This window comes from Macrotis lagotis, chromosome 5 (genome assembly GCF_037893015.1).
Source record: "Macrotis lagotis isolate mMagLag1 chromosome 5, bilby.v1.9.chrom.fasta, whole genome shotgun sequence".
In the NCBI taxonomy this organism is placed as follows: domain Eukaryota; kingdom Metazoa; phylum Chordata; class Mammalia; order Peramelemorphia; family Peramelidae; genus Macrotis; species Macrotis lagotis.
Genome location: NC_133662.1, coordinates 80,585,004 through 80,591,107, shown reverse-complemented (window position 1 = coordinate 80,591,107; position 6,104 = coordinate 80,585,004).

Sequence of the window (6,104 nt, the reverse complement as noted above, 5' to 3'; positions counted from 1 at the left end):
TACCCTGCCTCCTAACATGGCAATATTATTCCCCCCCCAAAAAAATGGTTCATATCTCTATCTGTAATTTAAAATCTCTAACTTTAGTTATATATATCTATATCTATGTATATATATATATATTATATATATATTTCTACATCTCTATACACATATCCATTCTATCTAAATGCTTCAGTTCATCAAAGATTGTTCAATTATAAGATCATAGATTTTGAGTTTAAATGGATCTTCAAGGCCATCAAAATCCACATTCTACAAATGAAGAGATTGATTTACAGAGAAGTTAAATAACTTCCCTACAGATAGTCAGGATAGGAGGCAGAATTTAACTTTGACTCCAACCATTTCTCTATCTATGTTACAATAACAGAATAGTTAAGTTCAGGGGTGGGTAGGTGGCACAGTGGATAGAGCACCGGCCCTTGAGTCAGGAGTACCTGAGTTCAAATCTGGTCTCAGACACTTAATAATTACCTAGCTGTGTGGCCTTGAGCAAGCCACTTAACCCATTGCCTTGCAAAAAAAAGAATATTTAAGTTCAGGGGCCCTACAAAATTCCAGAGTACAAACTGAAACAGATTAAAATTTAACTGAGAAATATTTAAGAAATTAAATAAAAATACAATGCAACACAGATAATGTTAATGTTTTCTAAATTAATATGCATCCCAGAAGGATCAATTTTTATTTGAATTTGACACCCTTGTACCATAATATGCTGCATGAAATCTCATTCATGTAAGTACTCCAATCTTATCTAATAAATTTTTGTTCAATTATTTTTTTTAAATCTTCTACAAAGGATGTATTTGATATAGTTAAGGCCTTCCTCTATTTCGTACTAATATTCTGTAGATACTTCCCTGAGGCCTCTCTAATACCAACACTCATTTAATTCAGATCTGATGTTCCAGCAAAATGGGGTATTCACAAACAGTACATCCTCTATGTGTTATTATGAAGGCAGGATATTTTGAAGGACAGGGTGACTTATAAATATAGTCTTCAAAAATCCACCAGATCTAAGAAAATCACAGCTTCCCTGAGACTTTTTTGTACTTTTGGGTGACATGGAAGTTGTCTTGGGGAAATTAGGGTCAATTAGGTACCTTTTTTGTATTTTTTTTTAGGGAAAGTCTATCCCTATGGCTTGGGGAAGGAAGAAGGTCTGCTTCTCCATGTTGTGGATGAGGTAAAAGAAAATACATCAGGGAAATCATCCCATCATGTACTCAGCTTATTTCATCTATTATTCCTCCCACTTACAATATGATTGACCTGCCTCCTTTTCCAATCCTACATGCTATTACATTTTTTTATGATTCTTACACACAAGTCACTGTTCATGATATATTGCACACTATTTATGTTCATAATGCTTTACTACATTGCCCTTTGGGCAACCTAAAAATCTAATTCTACTAAGATGGTAGCGTTCCATGATTCACAGTCATACTGAATCACAAGAAAAATACTTATGTGAAAATGTAGGCTTTACTATCAATGGGGGAGGGGAAGAGAGGAGAAAAGTGTTTATGAAATATGTCTTATAAGAATCTGATATCTAAAATACAGGAGGAACTTACATCAATATATGAAACTAGGATCTTTTCTACAAAGAATAAATGGTCAAAAACTATGATGAAAAAATTCTCAAAAGAACTGCAAATATGAGCAACCAAATAGGAGGTTGCTCCAGTTCACTAATGAAAAAAGAAATGCAAAGCAACTTGGCGATTTCATCTCATATCTGAAAACTTGACAAAGATTACAAAAGATGGAAACAACACACTGTTGGCAGAGTCATGAATTGGTCCAACAATCTTGGAAAGCAACTTGGAATTATATTTTTTATAATAGCTACTAAATTAAATATCCTTTTTAATAAAGATTCCATTGCTAGGCATATAACCCAAGAAGATAAAAAACCATGAAAAATCCAATATACATGAAAATCATCATATAAGCACTTTTTTATTTCAAACAGATGTCTATTGAATATAGAAAGATGAAAAATATCACATATTAATGTAATGGACTATTATTGTGACATAAGAAATAATGAATATGAAGAGTTCAACGAACATGGGAAAATTATCTGACATGATTTAGAGTGAAGATATATATTTAGAAGAAAAATACATAGCATCCATTCTGGAACTACCTTTTCAACTCCCATTTTCATTGACAGGTTGAGTTCTTAAGAGATAGCTGCCAATGTAAGTGGGATAATTTTGGAAGGCTGTGTTACTCATGAACTGCCACCAGTGTAATTCCTGTTATTATCAATTAGGCAGATTTCAATTACCTTTTAGAAACAGATATTTAGTAAATGATTAGAAGAGTTGATGCAAAACATCCCTACAAAACTTGAAGAAAAGTTTCTAAAAACAAACAACAATAAAAACTAGAATTCAGAGGAAAAGTGGACATGAATTTGAAATACAATTGTAGTAAGGATACATGCCATGTAGAAAATAGGTGTAGTCAAAGAGTTTCACAATATCTGGTTACTAGGAATTGCTTCCTTACTTTCTCCAGTTCTCTTCTCTTCTCTTCTCTTCTCTTCTCTTCTCTTCTCTTCTCTTCTCTTCTCTTCTCTTCTCTTCTCTTCTCTTCTCTTCTCTTCTCTCTCTCTCTCTCTCTCTCTCTCTCTCTCTCTCTCTCTTTAGGTTTTTGCAAGGCAAATGGGGTTAAGTGGCTTGCCCAAGGCCACACAGCTAGGTAATTATTAAGTGTCTGAGGCTGGATTTGAACTCAGGTACTCCTGACTCCAGGACTGTGCCACCTAGCTGCCCCTCTCCTTTCCTCTCCCCTCCCCTCCCCTCCCCTCCTCTCCTCTTTTCTTCTCTCTCTCTCTCTCTCTCTCTCTCTCTCTCTCTCTCCTTACCTCCCTCTCCCTTTTCTTTTCTCTCTCTCCCTCTTTCCATCCCCTCCATCAATCATGTAAGATCATGTAATTGGAGAAATTAGACCATAAAGATACAAGATATTTAATCAGGAGCAAAGATATAAGCCAAGGGCAAATGTAAGAAGATACAGAAATATTGGCATGTAAAGGAGGAAGTCCTTGGGTTTGATATGTCAACCATATTTCCAGACTTTTTTGAAATATTGATTAGTGTAGTTGACTTTTTTGGTTCTTCCTCTTTTTTTCTTTAAAAATAATTTTTGCTATATGGGACTGATTTCTATAAGGAGAAGAAATACTAGGAGAAAGTCTAGTGATCTAAAAATGAAAGATATTTTAAAAAGTTAAATCATTAAAAGATAGAATTATCTGGAGCTGTTCTTTAACAATGGATAATTATTTTATTATTCAGATTTTGTTCAGAATATTGTGCATAATACTAGTCTATAATACTAGTAACTTGATCTCCTTGGAGTAGCTAAGACTCCAGTCTTGGACTGGAGTCAGGAAGACCTGTGTTCAAATCCAGCCTCAGATATTTGATACTTACTAGTTGTGTGACCTTGAAGAAGTCACTTAACCCTAATGCCTTGCAAAAACAAACCAGCAACATCAACAACAAAACCATTGGTCTCCGTACTATTCCTCAAGCAAGACACTCCATCTCTCAATTCTAGATATTTTCTTAAAACTCCTCAACATCGTTTACTGGTTTCAAATCCAGTCTCATAAACTTAATACTTCCCAGTTGTGTGGCTTTGAGCAATTCACTTAACCCTGACTGCAGTCATCCTGATTCATATCTGACCACAGGGCCCAGATGCTCCAGAGGAAAAAGAAAGGCTGGTGACTTAGCACAAACCCCTCACTTAAATCCAATTCATGTGCTTATCATGGCATCACATCCCTGATGTCATAGTTTTCTTTAAGAACAAAGGACAAATATCATCATCATTTGTTCTATATATAGCTTATTCTGTATATATTTATAATCAAATACTGTTTGTTTATTGTCTCCTTCATTAGACTATGAGTTCTTTGAGAACAGGGACTGTCTTTTGCTTCTATTTGTGCCCCCAATACTTGGCCGATTGATTAACTGACCTATTATACAAATCTAAATTTTCATAACTCCTGTAACATTATAACCTCAGACTGGGTACTCTAAATGGGCCTAAAAACCTTTAAAATTCCAATCTATATTCTAAAAAGTTGATGTAGCTCCCAATCTAAGCAGACCTCATTAGTGCATTAATAAATTTCTTTGCCTTTGACTCTAACCATTTACTTCTTGATTCTCAGTCTTGTAGTTTTCATCATGAGTCAGATTTTTATCTAGGATTTCATGGAACCCAAGTTGAGAAACTCTCATGACAATTTTCAGAGGATTTTTGAGCAAAGCTATCGTTCAAGGATGCATTTGTCCTAGAATGACATTTTTGTTGTTGTTCAGTCATGCCAGTCATGTCTGACTCTCCATGACCCCATTTTGGAGTTCTGGAAAATATACTGTATTAGAATCACAGGACATCTTAATAAATGCATGAGATATGCAATGTTTAAAAAGAGACTTTCAGGTTGCATTTTTCTCCATTGAATATATTTAGTGCATGTGATCAAATAACAATAGACAGAGTAGGATCGAGGATAAGGATTTTTTTTTTTCAAAAAATTTGTGTGATTAAAGAGAGAAAAACCTATGGTAATCAATCATCTGTACAAGATGAATTACAGTTCATACCCTCAAATCTGGTTACTGTAGCAAATGCTACAATAATGCTTCTTACAATCATCTGATATGTTCCATTTTCATATTTTACTCAAAGATACTCTCAGTTATGGAAGCCATTCTCATAAAGATTTTATGGAAAGTAGAAAATAATCTTATTGGTCAAAAGTTGTGAATGTTGGATTTTGAGAGGAGGGAGCCCAAGGGACAAATATATTAGAACAGACAATACAGCTCAGAATTTCTGAGTTGGAGAACTGCTAACCTTTGCCTTCTTAGTAGCAGAAATTAAAGGTGTGAACCCCCTGTCCATTTCTTTCTTCCATTATTACCAAAACATTAAGCAATTTAAATCCTTCATGAGTCTGTTTCTGATACTCTGGAAATGTGAATGAAATTTCCTCTTTCTGGAACTTTCTCAGATCCCTTCCAGCTTAAGTATTCTATGAATCTATAGTTCCTGTTTCCTCCCAATCTTCCATCAAATATATAATACCATTTATTACAGTAACCAGATATGAGGGTGTAACTCATAATTCAAACATTTAACTTTTTAATGAAAGATGGATGCATAAAACTCTGTACTTATCTATGGCCCCTGCCAACTCACAGTTCCAGCCCTGCAACTCTCTTTCCAGAGGCATGTTATCAATTCTCTTTTCCTTTTCTTTTTACATTATCATTGAAGAATACAAAGTTAGCCAGCAAGCCTAAATTTGAAGTATTTGGGAGTATTTCTGTTGCTTGAATAAAGGGAGACACAGAGAGATCAGAAGCTGAAAAAGTATGACTTGATACCTTGAAGGACTCCAACCAATACTTAGTATAATTATAACAGAAAGCATTCACATAAAATATACCTCTGCAAAAGAAACCTTGATGGCAATAATATGATTCTTAATTGATTTTAGCCATAAGGATTTCATTTAAATATATTGCTACCTTAAACTGATGGGGTAACAAAATTAGGTCAGAAGGGGACTCAGACAACAGGAAAGAATAAATGATGAATTGTAGAGGTGTAGGTATATTCCTATGGTGTGACTTCATAACCTGTATATCTGTACATCAAAGTGAAAAGACACATGATTAGATAGATCCACATATAGCTTGGAGCATGGTTAAGAATGGTTAAGAAAGAAGAGAATACTTTTAAAAATTCAGTTGATTTGATAATGAGTAGTATAGGCATACAAATCCTTGATGTAAAAGACTCAAATAACCTAAGCTAGTGCAAAGAAAACCTTTAATTGACTAGAAAAGGGATAAAGTGGATATACTGTTCCACCTACACAACTCATTTACACAAAAGATAGAATAAATTGATTTGTAGTTGGTTCAAATAAGAAATTTATTCCTTGGCCTTTGCAAAGAGAGTGGGGGTTGATGGAAATTCAAGTAACTAAATTCATAGCATCCTAGTAAACCTAGAGACTTGCAGACAATAAAAACAGATTTATT